Source organism: Bos indicus, chromosome 14 (genome assembly GCF_029378745.1).
Source record: "Bos indicus isolate NIAB-ARS_2022 breed Sahiwal x Tharparkar chromosome 14, NIAB-ARS_B.indTharparkar_mat_pri_1.0, whole genome shotgun sequence".
Lineage (NCBI taxonomy): Eukaryota > Metazoa > Chordata > Mammalia > Artiodactyla > Bovidae > Bos > Bos indicus.
Window position 1 is genome coordinate 69,743,401 of NC_091773.1, and position 16,212 is coordinate 69,759,612.

At 47.0% G+C, this 16,212-nt stretch overlaps 2 long non-coding RNA genes across 2 annotated transcripts in view; one reads left to right on the plus strand and one right to left on the minus strand.

Annotated features, from left to right (window-relative positions):
- The window catches only part of LOC139186966 (uncharacterized), a 50,115-nt gene extending 33,906 nt beyond the window's left edge, over positions 1–16,209 (minus strand). The window contains exon 1 of the long non-coding RNA XR_011570670.1: positions 15,861–16,209. This is a non-coding gene — a long non-coding RNA (uncharacterized lncRNA). The remainder of the gene's footprint in view (positions 1–15,860) is intronic.
- On the plus strand, positions 3,545–12,787 carry LOC139186964 (uncharacterized). The gene is made up of 2 exons (XR_011570665.1): positions 3,545–3,634; positions 5,420–12,787. It is a non-coding gene; the product is annotated as an uncharacterized lncRNA (long non-coding RNA).
- Positions 16,210–16,212: the final 3 nt, after the last annotated feature.

Consider the following 16,212-nt stretch of genomic DNA (forward strand, 5'->3'; position numbering starts at 1 on the left):
GGTCACCCTGCTAATGTTACTCTGTTACTCTATGTCTACATTTATATCATATAGACAGTTTTCCAAGTGTATACATATAACCCTCACTTATTAAAAAGTAACTGCATGCTATATTCTGAATTACAGATAAACCATAATTTATTCAACATTTCCTGACAGAAATTCAAATTGTCTCTAGTTTTTTTGCAGTCACAGACTGAGCTTTAGTAAACTTCCTCGGACATAGAACCTTACAAACTGGACCCTTGATTTCACAGGATAAATGAACAAAAATGGCATTACTGAATTTAATCTCTGTATTTTTTAATAGGTAGCTGGCTGTATGCCCAAAAGGAATAGCAATTCATATTTACAGCAGCAATGGATAAGTGCTCACTGTCTCACCCTCTTGCCAGATACACTACCAAGGTCTCTGAGATAATATTTTGCCTATTTGATAGTCAAAACTGGTATTTCATTGCATTTGTTTGATTACCAGTAAAATTTGGATCTGCACTCTTCTGTTATCAGGGTTAGACTCATAAAAAAGAGCGATGTGCAAGGCCAAACAATGCAATCTGCCTCCAAGGCTGGTAGTTATCCCTACAAGACAGGGGCAAGGTCTGTTGGATTCTGGGCAAAGCCCACCCTCAGTCAGACAGTATGGTCTATACCCGGGGCATCAGAGAAAGAAAGGAAGACACAACTGGGCTCGGAGGTGTGAATGGTTCAATAATAACAGTAAATAAATGGAGAGGTAAGTGGGGTCATTCTTATTAACTCTCAAAGGCTGTATCAAAACCGGGTCTTACAGGGGAGGGGGTAAGGAACACTGAAGACCAGACGCTTCTTTTACAGCCTTTGCCCTTCACCTGCAGGGTAAATAAGAAAGAAGAAAAAGAAATGACAAAAAGAGAAAGAAAGGAAAAAAAAACCCAGTTTCCTTGAGCGAGGCCCAGGCTCCTGTAAGAGGGCGGGGTGTGTGGAGCCTCTGATACAGGAAAGCAGACAGAGCGGCCTCCCACAGCTCAGCCCACTGCCTCCAACTGCGAATGAAATCTGAGGACCAGCCGGAGGCCAGCGTGGAGGGGCCGCCATCAGCCGCACCACGGCTCAAACCAGAGGCCTGCCTCTGGACAGGCCGTAGTTCTCCAAAACTTCTTTTTCCATTTTGAAAAATGAGAGAGGGGTTTGGAATTTCTGATGTGGAAGGCCACTTCCGATTCTAAGATTCTATAATTCCAAAGATAAAATGTTGATAGTTTTCTGATAATTTCAGCTCATCTCTAAGTGGTATCCATGAAAAAGTTGAAAGGTCGTACAATTTGCAGTCTAGGGTTCCGGTCCCCACCTGCCAGCTACGTGATCTTAGACAAGCGCTGTGATTCCTCTGAGACTTTCCTCATCTATAAAATGGACAAAATAAACCTCATAGTGTTGCTATAAGATTTAAGCATTTGAGAGGGTACTTATAAACTGCAAAGGTTAAAACAAACTCAGCAGAATGTTCTTACTAAGTCTGAGATGCTCGTTACCATTTCTTCCCTTAGTTTAAACTTCACTAATCAGATACTTAGATCATTCATTCTGAAAATATTGAAAGAATGTCTTCTGTTCTAGGCACTGGAGATACTTTAGTGAATAAGACGCTGGAGGTCACTGACTTCACAGGACTTGGACCTGAAGATGTTCTTTTAACATCTGCATCAGACAAGGAAATCCGGACACGTAAACATTTTAGCAAGCTACATAAAAGGTAAACAAGTTGTGTCCAGTATTGCAGATATGAATTCAACACATATGTGCAGAGCTCCTACTACAGCCCCAGACCTAAGGACCAGGCACTGTTCTAGGTGTGGGGAGGCCGAGCTCTGCACAAGACATACCAGGTCTCTGGCCTTCTGAAGCTTACAATCCACCAAAAGAGTTGACTCAACCAGACTATCACTGATTATATGAATACATATGACTTCCCTGGTGGTTCAGATGGTAAAGAATCTGCCTGCAATTCAGGAGACCCAGGTTCGATCCCTGGGTTGGGACGATCCCCTGGAGAAGGAAATGGCAACCCACTCCAGCATTCTTGCCTGGAGAATTCCATGGACAGAGGAGCCTGGCGGGCTACAGTCCATGGGGTTGCAGAGTTGGACACAACTGAGCGACTAACATATATATACATATATATTTTTTTTATTACATATGTAAGGCACAGCCAAAGAGAAGTATGAAGCTGCTATGAGAAGTGTGAACATGGCTCTGGACCCAGGGCTGCAGGCCTCTTCTCGGGCTACACTCAGGATGGGAGACATCATAAACTCTGACTTGTCCCCCTCGTGTCTCATTTCTCCTTCCAACTATTGAGCCTGGACAAGTTAACCGCCTTTACCAAGGAATGAGATGTCTGGGTGGAGAAAGTAACCACAAGTATTTTTCAGCTGTGGTCAGTTGTTACGGCTTAATTAGATTTTCAAACAGCATTCACCCATTCTGCTGAAGTGTGACTCAGCTTCATCCTTCTTTCAGGTTCCTCTGAATTTACCCGGTGACTCACTTAACGTAACGACTCCACAGCCAGTAACAGACCACTAGCTGCCCTCTGACCTCTGAAGTATGGATCACTGTGCTGCATACTCAGCTGTTCATTCAGCAACTGTGGATTCTTTTACATGCAACATGGTACTAGGCCCTTGCTTCTGGCATCTACAATCACATTTGAAAACTTATATCAGCCACAGGTCATTTGCATCTCTCTTTGAAGACAGTATGAGTGGATACCATTTGATTAAAGGAGATACAGGAGCTCGCACGAAGGAGACATCACTTCTGGCTAGAGTTAACTAGGGAAGCGGAGGCTGCAGCTCTGATGAGAACCTGCTTCATCCGGGACATTTTACGTAGATTCTTGGATTGGATGTGGAATGCTGCACAAAGACCTTGGAGGTGGAGACCTTGAGTAATGGGAAGAATTAGGAAACGCAGAAATGAAGTTTCAACTGAGAATTTATCCATGGCCCAATGCTGGTCAGGCACCCAGGTGAGCAGTGTGGACCTTGGAGCAAAGGACTTTCAGCAGGAGACACACACAAATAAACAGGCAATTACAACTACGATATGGTGTAAGGGGTGCTACAATAGATAAAAACACCGGGGTAATGGGAGAACACAATAAGGCGTATTTGTCAGGATTTGTTCAGCTGCACTTAAGCTAAACTGTGACGGACTGGCTTATGTCACCAGGAACCTCGGTGGATCCAGGACTTAAGGAAGCTCTCTCTGTGTGTCACCACGTCCTGCAATTTTGCAGATGGTGTGTTCTTCCAGATGAACGTTCTTTGACACAGTGACCCCAGACGCAAGAGGCAGGCTTCCAGCTAGCTCCAGTGGAAGGAAGTTAGGGAGGGACTTTGGCCCTGCTTGGGCCATTCAGCTTTCCCTTAAACTGTTGCCCAGGGAAAGGGAACTATGATTAACACACTGGGTTTATGCGTCTATCCCTGTTGGTGGACGGGTAGAGACGGGGAGGGAGGCGGCGGGGTGTTGGGGGGGCGGCGGGGGGTGGTGGAAGAAATACATGCTGGGTCACCGAAAACAACGGCTACCATGAAGAGGCCCTAAAGGGAACACGGGCTGGAACAGAGAGCAAGGCGTGTGCACGGTGAGTTCCTGGGCTGCTGGGAGATTAGTCTGGCCAGAGCTGGGGTCACACCCAAGAGCAGGGAGGGAAACTGAGGCCAGACTGTGCAGGGCTTTGAATGCCTGGCCAAGGACACTAGGTCAGCCTGATGGGTACGTGGTGACGGTTCTGTGCAGAATCTTTCCCATTTTCCTGAAAATCATTCAGAGCAACAAGAATAGAGGTGTGAAACACCAACAAGCTTACATCTTTAGTAAATAAAACAAGGAAAGGAGAAGTTTCACAGACTTCGCATGGTGTGCAGTGTCACCCCCACCGCCAACAAACACGGGAAACTATAATGGGAGATTCAGCAGGTGCCCCAGGGAAGGGCAGAAATGGCACAAGGGTCCTGAGGGGGCAGGTCTCAGCAATGCCCAGTGAAAATTCAGCCCAGGAGACGACTCGGCCTGGGTGGGAACAGCTGGGTGAGCGGGACTAAGGAGGAAGAGGGCAGGGACACTGGGGAGGAAGAAATAAATCTGTGAGTGACTGGGGCAGCCACAGTTGCAGCTCAGGAAAGCGAGGAGAGCAGGCGGGCAGGAAGGGGCAGGATGCCTGGGAAGCAGGGGCTGGGGGAGGAACCAGGATGAATGATAGGAGCTCAGCTGAGCCAGGTTACAGCTCTAAACGGAGAGGACACCCTGATGCAGGAAGGTGCCATGAAGTCAGGTATACACTGCATGACAGAGGCAGGAAGCCTGGAGCTGAGAATTGCGGACAGCTCCCTCGTTCCCATCATGGGATTCTCTTGCTAACAGTCGTTTTAGAAAACTCCGACTCATTCCAAAATGATAAAAAGTTAGAGGTCAACATTCAGTCAAAGGCACTGCCAGGAACACATCTCTACAAAAGTACCGTCAGAAGAAAACTCTGAAGAGGAGCAACGAAACTTCCCTGCAGGCTAAGAAAACTCAACAGAAAACTGTGGCCACAAAGCAGAAGCAAGTTTTATTCCAAAGTCCCATGATGAATTTTTACAAATGTAACGAGGCAGCGGCAGCTAAGCAGAGAGCTGACAAAGCAGAAATGGTTCAAGGAGGGGATGGTGAGGTCAAGGACCAGAAGGGGACAGAGAGCGGGAGGGCAGGGGACAGAAACGGGTAGATTTAGGGAGTGAGCATAAGAAAAATAAATGCCAGACGTTTCAGAACAAAAACCAATTACAAGGAACACAAGAGAGACCAGACACCACTCTGAGGGATACCGTGGAAGATACAGAGAAATAAAAGTGAAGATAAAGTGGAAATTAATAAAAATCATTAGAGACAGAGTGATGGGGAAGAAGACAGGCTAAGGGAAACTGCACAAACATCAGGTCAGGGTAACTGAGGGAAAAACCCAAAACAAGCCAACAGAACGGATACTTTAAAATGAGCCCAATTTTAAGTAGGGATTGGAGGGAGAGCTAGGCCCAGGTCACAGACCTGAATTTAGTAGCGAGGCGGGGAGGGCAGGCCTGGCAGTCTTCTGCAAGGCTGCGTATCTGGGGGCAGGTCAGAGGCATCTTCCCTGGGGGCTCTGGGGCACTTCCCCTGAACTGCAGTATCGCAGGAGGGACACAGAGGGAATGGACCGAGTATCTCTGCTCCCTGGTCCTGGCTCAGCCCCTTGGAGCAGGGGGGGAGGGGTGCGGGGGGGGGGGGCAGGTAGCGCCTTAGATACAAGTTAGCAATTAGAGAACCAAAACTACAGAGATTAATGTAATAAACATGTATCCAGCACCCAACTTTATAAAATCTTAACATTTTACCATATTTGCTTCAGATGTTTTTAAGGAGAAAAACAAGTTTACTGATATAGCTGAAGCCAATTGTGAACCCCTTGGATCCCATTCATCTCCACAACCCCCGTGAGATACCAGTAGCCTGAAATTGATCGCTGCTTGCTGGCTTTTATGCTATTACTGTATAAGTAAGTATCCATAACGATATATAATATTTCTTTCACAAGCTTTCAAATTTGATATAAAGGTATCATACTGAATGTTTTGATCTAAAATTTGCTTCCCCTCCACCAAACATTATGTTTTTGAAATTTATCTATGTTGACACATGTGGCTTTACTTCATTTTAACCATAGCACAATATATCACAATGTATCCATGCGGTCTTTTGTCGATGAACCTCTGAAAAAAGGTCTGGTGGTTATTTTATAAAACTAAAGCATATACCCACCAATTCACCTCTTAGGTACCACTCAAAAGAAATGAATATGCTTGTCCACAAAAAAGAAAGAAACCAGACACAAAATAGTGTGTATGCAAGATTCCATTTCTGCATATAATATATACAAACACATATACATTCATATATATTCATAGTATGACCAATCTATGGTGGAAAAAGAATGGTGGCTGCCTCTACGAAGGCGAAAATGGGAATTAACAAGAAAAGGAAACTGCGGAAGTGACAGTTATAGTCTATAATTTGTCAGGAGTTTGGGTTACACAAGTGTATCTGTTAAGAATGTATACTTGATATTTGTATTTTTCATTGAAATTTTATCAAAGAAAAAACTAAACAAATATTGAACAATGGAGAAAAGATAATCTCTTCAATAAGTATTACTGGGAAAACTGGACAAGTGTATGTAAAAGAATAAATTTTTAAAAATGTATTAAAACCTAAATATAAGATCTAAATACCTACAACTCCTAGAACAGAACACAGGCAGAATGCTCTTTGACATAAATCGCAGTGATATTTTTTTGGATCTCTCACCTGAGGCAAAAGAAACAAAAGCAAAAATAAATAAGAGGGACCTAATTAAGTTTACAAGGTTTTGCACAGAAAAAGAAAACAATCAACAAAATGAAAAGACAACCTACTGAATGGGAGAAAATATTTGCAAATGATATGACCAATAATGGGTTAATAACCAAAATATATAAACAGCTCATACAACTCAATTAAAAAAAAAAAAAATGAGCAGAAGGCTGAAAAGACTTTTCCAAAGCAGACAGACAGACGGCCACAGGCCCGTGAAAAGATGTTCCAGTTGCTAATCGTCAGAGAAATGCAAATCAAAAATCACAGTGAGATGGCAATTCACACCTGTCAGAATGCCTGTCATTAAAATGTCTGCAAGTAACAAACGCTGGTGAGGAAGTAGAGAAAAGGGAAACCTAGAGCACGGTTGGCGGGGATGCGAACGGGTGCAGTCACTACAGAGAACAGCATGCAGTTTCCTTCGTAAACTGAAAACAGAACTACCGCACGATCCAGCAATCCCACTGCTGGGTCCAGATCCAAAGAAAACAAATTCATTCAAAAAAGGTACAGGGAACCCCCAGTTCATAGCGGCGTTATTTACAATAGCCAACATATGGAAGCATCCTAAGTGCCCATCAACAGATGAAGATGGATATCTATATATAATGCTGCTGCTGCTGCTGCTAAGTCGATTCAGTCGTGTCCGACTCTGTGTGACCCCGCAGACAGCAGCCCATTAGGCTCCTCTGTCCCTGGGATTCTCCAGGCAAGAACACTGGAGTGGGTCGCCATTTCCTTCTCCAATGCATGAAAGTGAAAAGTGAAAGTAAAGTCGCTCAGTCATGCCCGACTCTTCGAGACCCCATGGACTGCAGCCTACCGGGCTCCTCCGTCCATGGGATTTTCCAGGGAAGAGTACTGGAGTGGGGTGCCATTGCCTTCTCCGATATATATATATAATGCTACCCAGACATAAAAAAAGAATGAAATGCTGCCATTTGCAACAATGTGGATGGACTAGAGGGTATTATGCTTAGTGAAATAAGCCAGAGAAAGACAGGTACTATATCTTATCACTTAATGTGGAGGAATCTTAAAAAACAAAACTGAATATGAGTATATTCTCTACTAAAAGAGAATATAACAGTCTGTTATATTCTCTCAGATACAGAGAACTAGTGGATACCAGTGGGGAGCGGGAAGGAAAGAGGGGCAAGATAGGGGTAGGGAATTAGTAGATACAAACTACCATTATAAAATAAATAAAATACAATGTTATATTCCCTGTGCTGTACTATACAGCACAGGGGATTTAACAAAGGGTGCATAATAAATTTAAATGGAGTATAAATTATAAAGAGTTGGACATGACTGAGTGACTGAACAAAAACAACAGGTTATAAAAATATTGAGTCGCTATGTTGTACACCAGAAACTAATACTAGAAATCAACTATGTTTCAATTAAAACAAAAAACAAATACTGACATCTGTTAATGCTATGCATGCTGAAGTATTTAGAGGGAAGTAAGTAAGTGTGAGTCACTCAGTTGTGTCGGACTCTTCGTCACCCCATGGACTATAGCCCGCTAGGCTCCTGTGGGTTGTATCCAGGCAAGTATCCAGTCAAGAATACTGGAGTGGGTTGCCATTTCCTTCTCCAGGGGACTGTCCTTACTCAGGGATCGAACCCAGCTCTCCTGCATTGCAGGCAGATTCTTTACCATCTGAGCCACCAGGGAAAATATATCCTAAATTCTAAAACTATCCCAAATTGATATCCCCCCCCCTTTTTTTTTTTTTTTTGGAAATGCATCAAAAAACAAGATGGAATGACAGATAGAAGAGGCCTAGAAAGATCAAGCATAGCACAATGTTGATGAAATTTAGACAGTGAGTATATGGGTGTTTATTATAAAATCCTTTCAACTTTGCTGAACATTTTAAATTGTCCTATTAAAATTTCCTCCCACATTTTAACATTTAGCTAATCTAAAACCAACTCCTGAGTTCATCCTTCCCTGAAGCCACTTTTCCCTTCACCTTCCCCATTCTGGTAAGTGACAAACGTTCACCTAGGTGCTCCTCTTTGGGTTGTCCCCGTCCCACACGTCTAATCCATCAGCACATCCTTTCAGCTCTACCTTCAGCATGTGTCCTGAATGCAACCACCTGGCCATGAGCCTGCCACAACATCCCTGTTCCAGTCCACACCATCATATTTTACCTGGACCTACTAGTCTACCAACTGGTCTCCCTGCTTCCACTCGCCCCCTTAGAATCTATGCTCCACACAGCAGTCACGCTGATCACTTTAAAATGCATCCTCCTGCTTCTTCTTCTCCCACTCACTCTATTCCAGCCATCCTGATCTCTTCCTCAATGTCTATTAACTATGCCAAGGTTCCTCTGCTTGGAGTTTTCTCCCTCCTCATCCACAGGGCTTGTTCTCTCACTTCATGGTTCTCCGGTCATGTCACACCAGAAAGGTTCCCGAACATCTATCTAATATAGTATTTCCCACCACATCCCCCATGCTGCCTGTATTTTTCCTCTGAGATTTTACTACTATCTGACATGTTTGTTTCCTATGCACCCCCACTAGAATTAATGTTCAAAGGACGGGAATTTTTGTTTATGTTATTATATATAATGTCTGCAGTTCATTCACTCATTGCAACCCCATGAACTGCAGCACGCCAGGCCTCCCTGTCCATCACCAACTCCCAGAGCTGGCTCAAACTCATGTCCATGGAGTCGTGATGCCATCCAACCATCTCATTCTCTGTCCTCCCCGTCTCCTCCCTCCTTCAATCTTTCCCAGCATCAGGGTCTTTGCTAATGAGTCAGTTCTTTGAATCAGGTGGCCTAGTGTTTGTTGAATATATTAAATAGATAAAATAGCACCTTCTCTGAGTCTATCCCATGTCCCTCCCCATCTTCTACTGCTAAAGTAGTCCCCTCTCTCAAATTAGAATATTTTACCTTTTCCATAGTGCTTATTCTTTTCACAATGTTTTTTAAAATTTTTATTTTAAAAAATTTTATTTTTAATTGGAGGACAATTGATCACAATATTGTGCTGATTTCTGTCATACATCAACAGTAATCAGCCATAGGCATACATCTGTCCTCTCCCTCCTGAGTCTCCCTCCCCCATGGCACCCGTCTAAGTTGTCAGAGAGCATGGGGTTTGAGCTCCCTGCATCATATAGCAAGTTTCCACTGGCTATGTTTTACACATGGTAATATATGTATTTCCATGCTACTCTCTCAATTTGTCCCACCCTCTCCTTCCCCCACTGTGTCCACAAGTCTTTTTCTATGTCTGCATCCCCGCTGCTGCCCTGCAAATAGGTTCATCTGAACCATCTTTCTAGATTTCAAATATATGCATTTATACGCGATATTCATTTTTCTCTTACTTATTTCACTCTGTATAATAGGCTCTAGGTTCATGTACCTCAACCTAAAAATAATTATTTTTATTTATTTGGCTACATCCAGTATTTAGTTCCCACAAAAGTACATGGGGACTACAGGGAAGTCCCCATAGTGCTTATTAGCAGTTATTTGTTACACATCTATTCTCTGTCAGTCAGTCAGTTCAGTTGCTCAGTCATGTCCAACCCCATGGACTGCAGCATGCCAGGCCTCCCTGTCCATCACCGACTCCCAGAGCTTGCTCAAACTCATATCCCTTGAGTCGGGGATGCCATCCAACCATCTCATTCTCTGTCGTCCCCTTCTCCTGCCTTCAAACTTTCCCAGCATCAGGGTCTTTTCAAATGAGTCCATTCTTCGCATCAAGTGGCCAAAGTACTGGAGTTTCAGCTTAGCATCAGTCCTTCCGATGAATACTCAGGACTGATTTCCTTTAGGATGGACTGGTTGGATCTCCGTGCAGTGCAAGGGACTCTCAGAAGTCTTCTCCAGCACCACAGTTCAAGCTCTCTGTCCCCGACCCCCCAAAAATGTAAGCTCTTGTGGACAGTTCACGTCCTGCAGTTAACAGCGCCTGGCCCAGAGGGGGCTGATCCAACCCTCACCCTCCTGTCTGCTTCAACCTCCACGCAGAGCTTCTGGATTTCCAAGGCTGCTGTTTACCCCTGTTCTTTCCCTGCACTGGGAGCGGGGCCGGCCCCACGGGCTTCAGGGCCAGCTCGCGCTCCCACCCCCTAGAGGCCGTCCTCCTCACGGGCCCGCCTCCCAGATGACAGCCGCGGACAGTGCGGCTGAGCGGGCGCCCTGGGCCCTGACCCCGCGGGGCTGCAGGGCCCCCGAGCCCGGGAGCAGCTCCGCCTCTAGAGAGCGGCGCTCGGCCGCGGCCCGGCCGGCCCTCCGAGCTGCCCGCGACGAAGCGCTTCCCCCGGGGCATCAGTCCCCGGCAGGAGAGCCGCCCCCGGCGAGCACGGAGGCCGCCGTCGGCCAGGCAGCCTCCGTCCCCCCCAGCCTCCTGCAGCCTGGGAAGGGCCGTGGGAGAGGCCGGAGGCCGATGGGTGAAGGGGCGCCCAGCCTCCGGCCGCTGGGACACCTTCTAGAGGAGGCGTCTCTGCGTCTGGACGGATTCCCAGGAGGTAGCTGGGTAAGACAGTAGAAGTGGGGGGAGAGGTGCAGGCGCAAAGGTCGGAAGTGAAAAAGGCAAGGGTTGAGCAGGACGGCACCCCGTTGAATTTCCTGGGTTCGAGAGGCTGTGTGTGTTAAGTAGGGGCCTTGGCCTTTAACCGAAAGTGATCCACAACAGGCCCTTGGCTGGGTGGTTAGATCTGTGCTTTAGAGAGCTTGGGAGATACACTGGAACACAAAATAGAAGGGGCAACACATGTCAGGAAAACCAGTTAGGAGATTACTGCAGTATTTAAGGAAAGAATGGAGTCCTGAACTAAGGGGGTAGGGGGAGAGAATTTGGAAATGATGCGATGGTCAGGTCAGTTTAGTCGCTCAGTCGTGTCCGACTCTTTGCGACTCCATGGACTGCAGCATGCCAGACCTCCCTGTCCATCACCAACTCCTGGAGCTTGCTCAAACTCATGTCCATTGAGTCGGTGATGCCATCCAACCACCTCATCCTCTGTCGTCCCCTGCTCCTCCCTGCCTTCAATCTTTCCCAGCATCAGGGTCTTTTCAAATGTCAGTTCTTCCCATCAGGTGGCCAAAGTACTGGAGTTTCAGCTTCAACATCAGTCCTTCCAGTAACACCCAGGACTGATTTCCTTTAGAGATGCGATGGTAATTGGAAGACAATACAGCACAGGGGGCTGGAATCAGATTCCACTAGGGGACTAAGATGACTCCCAGCATTCTGATTTGGAAACTAGGTCTGCTGTTCTCAAAGTGTGTTCCAGAGATGTCTTCGGGGGCGGGGATCCCAAAGGCCCTTTCAGAAGGACCAAAAGGTCACCACAACTATTTTCACAAAAAAATTAAGACGTTTGTCTTTTTCAACACGTTACTGTTGGCTCTGATGATGCAAATGCAATGTCAGTTAAAACCACTGGTGCCCTAGAACAAATCAAGGCAGCAAACTATACTAGCAGTCCTTGTACCACCACTCCCCAGGTCAAAAATAAAGCCGGGATACTGAAAAATATCCATAATGAAGCAATATAAAGAACAGTAGGATGGGTAATCCAGTATTGCAATCTGGAAGGATTGTTTTTATATAGTTTCGTTTTGGCTAATACAGATAATAAGGAAGTCTAATGAAATGGTGGGGGGGGGAGTTTTATTCGTCTCCTATATGTTAGAAATGCTGATTATCATTTAGCCACATTCATTGTTGTTTAACTTCAAATCAGCCCTATAACAATAAAAAGATATTACCCTGACCAAAGTTAGAACTTGAGCAACAAGATATACAGAAATCATTGGATGACTTAATAAATGAAGAGGAGACAAATTTCCCACATGGAAGAATTCCAAATGAACCATGTAGATACTTTACCCTGAAGGAGGGGGGCATAAGGACCCACTCCTTAGGTGTGGGCTGCATACGGCGACTTCCTTCCCAAGAGTAGGTATATAGTGGGATGTGGGGGGCAACTTTACAATGGAAAAGCCTGACAAACATGACCAGGTGATCAAGGTCAACATCAGCAGTTCATAAACCATGATGGAGCTTTGATATGATGTGATGAAAATGACACTTTACCTCTGTGATCTTCTTCCTCCAAACCCATAAACATCTAACCATGAGAAAAACATCAGATAAATCCCCATAGAGACATCCTCCAAAATACTTGATCAGCATTCCTAAAAACTGTCGAGGTCATCAAGAACAAGAGCCTGAGAAACAGTCACAGCCAAGAGGAACCATAAGAAGACGTGACTTCTAAATGTGATGTGTGTATCCTGCCACAGTGAAAAGATGTTAGGGTAAACTAAGGAAATCTGAATGAAATACAGACTTTAATTGTTCTCAACTTTGCATTATAATAATAATATAATGCATCGATATTGGTTCATATGGTAACAAACGCACCACAGTAAAGTGAGATGTCAATAATAGGGGAAACTGCCATGGTGGGGCCTGGAGAAGGCAATGGCACCCCACTCCAGTACTCTTGCCTGGAAAATCCCATGGATGGAGGAGCCTGGTGGGCTGCAGTCCATGGGGTCGAGAAGAGTCGGACACGACTGAAGCGACTTAGCAGCAGCAGCAGCCATGATGGGGGAGGGTGAAAGAGACGAGAGGAGTTTATGGAAGCTCTGTTCTACCTGCTTGATTTTTCTGTAGAACTTTTCTAAAAGATAGTTTATTAATTTTAAAAATCCTAATATTAATTGGGAATAATTCTACCATCCATCACTCTAACCTTACAGAATTTAAGTTTTATAATGAGATATCCTATCCATAATTCAATTCAGTATTTATCAAGCTCCTATCAAGCATGCCTCTGAACAGGTGGGTACCGGCTGTAAAAAAAAAAAAGAACAAAACAAGGCCCACCGCCTAGTTGAAGACAAAAGACATTTTAATTGGTAATTAATGTCCTGAGAGGTGAGCATAACTGAAGAGCACAGAGGAATGGCAGAGAAAAGGGGCAGAAGCAAGAAATAATTGGGACTGGGCCTAATTTTTTTCTTTTTTAAAATCCGTCCTTCTAAGAATCTTCCCTTTTTTTTTTTTTTTTCCTTTTTGCTGAAAATGAAAGCACTGTAGAGGCAACAGTTTATTTACCATGGTGTTTTAACGTTGCATGTACAAGGGACAAAATATACTTTAGAAAATGCCAAAGTTTCTAAAACTGTTACAAGTATAAAGGAATTTCATACATTTCAAAGTAAGTGAATATTAAAACTGGGATGAGTAGAAAAAAGAGGGAGCTAAAAATGAACATATACAAATACAAAACAAAGATAACATTGAAAGATGATACCTAAAATAGGTACCCAAAAGGACGACTACAGGGACAAAACTTTGGGAAACAGCAGTTTTATAACCTGCATGTCTATGAGTATAAACTAGTAAGGGGGGTGGATAGGAGAGTGAAGATAGCACTTAGCATCTGCTCTCTGATAGGTACACATGCAAGTGTACTCAGTGGCTAAGTCGTGTCTGACTCTGCAGTCCCATGGACCGAACCACACCAGGTTCTTCTGTTCTCCACTAACTCCAGGAGTTTACTCAAATTAATGTCCATTGTGTATACAGAGGGTGTCGATACACATGATAAAATTTAATCTGAAAAGGCCTTGAAACAAGGGTCTGTTATCTTTTCTCCATAAAACTCAGGTTTACAGGGATTAAGACGACTTACAGCAGAGCAAGATTCCACGCTCTGTCCACCTGAAAGGTAAGGCCTGTTCATTTTGGTCCCACCTGAGCAGAGACCAGGTCCTGGTAATATGGCAGAATCCACCCTGTCCCTTTCCACACAAAGCAGTCTTAGGATTTTAACGTCTCCTCTACCAGGATTCCACCCTGTTCACTTCATAGTCAACCGCATGGTCCACAGAACACTTCTAGTTATGGTGTCTCATTTACTAGTTGGCCCGGCGCTGGGCTTCCAAACTTCCGAGAGTGGTTTTCAGTGTCACTACCAAATTCACTCACGGAGACCACCAGTTTTGCTTACGTTCCAGTCATAAGCTTGTTGGAACCTCCCATTTCTTATCATCACGCAATTAGCTCCCTAAGCTTTACGCTGGAACAGCACAGCGTTGTGAGGTGACTACAAAAAGGAGCCAACTCCCCCCTCATCGAGAAAGCCATCATAAACCATCCTAAGAGGTATAAAGTTTCCTGGGCCTCTTCTGATTCCATGACACCTCTTTGTGCGCTAAGTCACTTCAGTCGTGTGCGACCCCATGGATTGTAGCCCAAGAGGCTCCTCTGTCCACGAGGACTCTCCAGGCAAGAAACCTGGAGCACGGGTTGCCATTTCCTACTCCAGGGCATCTTCCCGACCCAGGGATCGAACTTGCATCTCTCATGTCTCTCGCACTGACAGGCGGGTTCTTTACCAGTTAGCGCCACCTGGGAAGCCTGTGTCACCTTAGACAAGGCCCTTATTTCCTCATGGGTAAACCTGGGAGGGAAACAAATTATCTGCCGGCGTCCGGAGACTGTGGTGGGAAAACAGTGGAGGGCTTTGCCTGAAGCGCACGCGTGATTTCGAGGCTCCGCGGGCCGCGCGGCACAAAAGGCGCGGAGCCGAGAGCCCGGGGCCGCCGCCTCCCGGTGCATCTCGGGAAGGCCCCGGGCCGCGCCGCCGCGCCGGGTCTCCCGGCCTCCCCCGGCGGCTCCACCCGGGCCCAGGCAGAGAGGCGAGCACGGCCTGCCGGCGTCCGGCGCGAGCCACCGCGGGGCCCAGGAAGCTTCCGCAAGGCTCCTCCCGCCCCGGGGGTCTTTGTTCCCGCCGGGCGTCCCTCACCCCACTTTCTCGCCCCGCAAATCAGAGCTGCGGGAGGGTCCACGGCTGGTCCTACTTGGAGATACCCCGATCTTGGGGGCGCGCCGAGGCGGACGTTAGCAGAGGCAGCGAAGGGAACCCCAAACTTGGATGCTAGGGGAAAAGGAGGGAAACACGCGCCGGACCGCCTCCTCGCCTGACCGCTCGGAGGCGGGCGGCGAGCTCCCGCGCTGGCGGCTGGCGCGGGCTCTGCAGGGCGCGCTGGCGGCTGCAGCGGCGGGGCGGGGCGCGGCGGGCAGGCCCTGGGCCTGCACGTGGTGGAACCGCTGTCCCCGTCGGGCATGGCCCCCGGAAAGCCACCGTTCTCTTGGGGAAAGGGGCAATGCCACCCGCCCACCCACACCCGGCCCCGTTCCCGAGAGATGTCTACGCTTCCTCTTGAAGAACTCTAGAATTGGAGGTTGGGAGGAGAGAGGGACCGCGCGGCTCGGCGCGAGCGTTTTGTTTCCTGCGCTGGGACCACTGAATGGGAAGCTGCCGGCAGGGGCTGGGTGACACGGGATGGAGGGACCCACCCCCACGAAGAGCCGTGACCGAGTCCGCAGAGCAGAGGGCGGGGAAAATGAGGGTTGATGCATACCTCGGCGGGGGCGCTGGAGCAAACTGCAAGACAGGCATCCCTGAGCGTGGCCGTCGTGGGGCTCCAGGGGTCCCAGCAGGCCTGGGTGGGGCGCGCGGCGACACACGCGGTCCGCGGCGCGCCGCGCTGTGTTTACATTCCGCAGCAGCTCCACGTTGTGCCGCCATCCCCGCCTCCCATTGGCCAGCTCGCCAGGCGGTTCCACGCTGTGCCGCCGTCCCCGCCTCCCATTGGCCAGCTCGCCAGTCCCCCTGGTGCCGCGCTCCGCCCGCAGGGGGCGGGCCCTTCGTGTCCTCGCGTCTCCTTAGAAAACCCGGGTTCCTGGAGGCCTAGGCGGGACAGCCAGCCTGCG